Raw genomic sequence first — 2,301 nt, forward strand, 5'->3', positions numbered from 1 at the left:
GATGATTTTTTTTAATTAAAAACTTAACATTTAAACATTTTTTAGGGGTGCCTAGGTGGCTAAGTTGGTTAAATGTCTGACTTCAGCTCAGGTCATGGTTTCCTGGTTCATGGTTTCAAGCCCTGTGTCAGGCTCTGAGCTGTCAGCACAGAACCTGACGTGGGACTTGAACCCACGAATCGGGAAATCATGACCTGACCCAAAGTTGGACGCTTAACCGACTGAGCTACCCAGGCGCCCCTGAAGACTTAATATTTTAGAGTAGTATTAGGTTTATAACAAAATTGAGAGGGAGATCTAGAGGTTTCTCTACACTTCCTGTCTCCTCCCCCCCCCACCACCACATGCATAGTCTCCTCCAGTGTCAACATCACTTGTCAGAATGGCACATTTTTTGCTGAGGATGGACTCATACTGACACAGAACCCCCAAAGCTCATCAATTACTTTAAGGTTGACTTCGAGTGTTGTACCTTCTCCGGGCTTGGACAAAAGTATAATGACACTTGTCCATCATGATAATGTCCTATAGAGTAGGTTCACTGCGGAGCCCACACAGGGCTCTATCCCACAACGCCAGGGTCATGTAAAAAATATCCTAGATAGCCTCTGTCCTCCCCCTCTCCATTTCTTCTTTCCCCCTAACCCTCATCACTCCCTGATCTTTCTATTGTCTTCATGTCTTTTCCAAAATGCCAGGGATTGAGAATCCTACGGTATAGAGCCTTCTCGGATTGGCTTCTTTCACTCAGTAATACACACTTAAGTTTCCTGTGTTTTTTCATCGCTCGATAGCTCATTTTTTCATAGTACGGAATCATATTCCATTGTCTCGAAGGACCACTGTTTGTTTATCCATTCATCCACTGAAGGGCATTCTGGCTGTTTCCAAGTTTTGACAATGATGAATAAAGCTGCTATGAACGTCCATGTGCAAGCTTTTTAAAGACATAAGTTTTCAACTCCTTTGGGTCAATACCAAGGAGTGCTATTCCTGGACTGTATGTTAAGTGTACATTTGGTTTTGTAAATAACCGCCAAGTTGTCTTTCACTGTGGCTGCGTACACTATTTTACATTTCCCCAGTGATGAATGACAGTCCCCTGATAGTTCCAAGCTCCACTTCCTTGTCAGCATTTGATGTGGTCAGTGTTCTGGAGTTCGGCCATGTGCAGAGCTCTGGGACAATTCTTGAAAACAATTACGTCGAGCAAAATAAGGAGGGCACAGATGAGAATATACTATATAAGTCCACTTATGGGAAACCCCAGGACAAAGGATAATCTATGATGACAGAAGCCAGAGAGGGGCTCCCTGGGTGTGGAGGTAGGAAACTGATAGGAAAGGGGGGAAAGGGAACTTTCTGGGCTGATGGAAATATTCTAATCTTCACTGTCAATGTGTTGGCCACGAGCCACATGAGACCATCTTGAGTTGTGACTAGTGCGACTGAGGGACCGAAGTTTTTGTTTATTTAATTTTGAATTAGTTTCAGCTTAAAAACTTAAGCAGCACAAAATGTGTTTTCCTTAAATACAACTCTATTGTTTGTGCCAATCATTATTTCACGTTAACTGTTAAAAAGTTAGTGTTTAGGGGCACCTGGGGGCTCAGTCGGTTGAGCATTCAACTTCTGCTCAGGTCATGATCTCGAAGTTTGTGAGTTCGAGCCCCGCGTCGGGCTCTGTGCTGACGTCTCAGAGCCTGGAGCCTGCTTTGGATTCTGCGTCTCCCTCTCTCTCTGCCCCTCCCACGCTCGCACTGTGTTTCTCTTTCAAAGGTAAATAAACATTAAAAAACAAAGTTAGCGTTTGAATTGAGATGTTCTATAAGTATAAAATATACATCCAGTCTTGAAGACTTGTTACCAAAAAAGTAAAATTTCTAACTATAATTTTAATCTTAGTGATGTATTGATATTTTGTTTTGGCCGAGAGGACAAACATTTATTTATAATAAATGACAATTCTTAAAAGGCACTGGGTTGAAATTACAGTATGAAAATTATTTTCACTGCTGAGGCATAGGAGCACATGTACCCCAATGTTCATAGCAGCACTCTCCACAATAGCTAAAACATGGAAAGAGCCTAAGTGTCCATCAACAGACGAATGGATCAAGAAGATGTGGTTTATCTATACCATGGAATACTACATGGCAATGAGAAACAATGAAATCTGGCCATGTGTAGCAACATGGATGGACCTTGAGGGTGTTATGCTGAGCGAAATAAGTCAGGCAGAGAAGGACAAATACCATATGTTTGCACGTATAGGAGGATTAGGAGGAACTTGACGGAGGA

Source organism: Hyaena hyaena, unplaced genomic scaffold, assembly GCF_003009895.1.
Source record: "Hyaena hyaena isolate Hyena2069 unplaced genomic scaffold, ASM300989v1 scaffold_20, whole genome shotgun sequence".
NCBI classification, from domain to species: domain Eukaryota; kingdom Metazoa; phylum Chordata; class Mammalia; order Carnivora; family Hyaenidae; genus Hyaena; species Hyaena hyaena.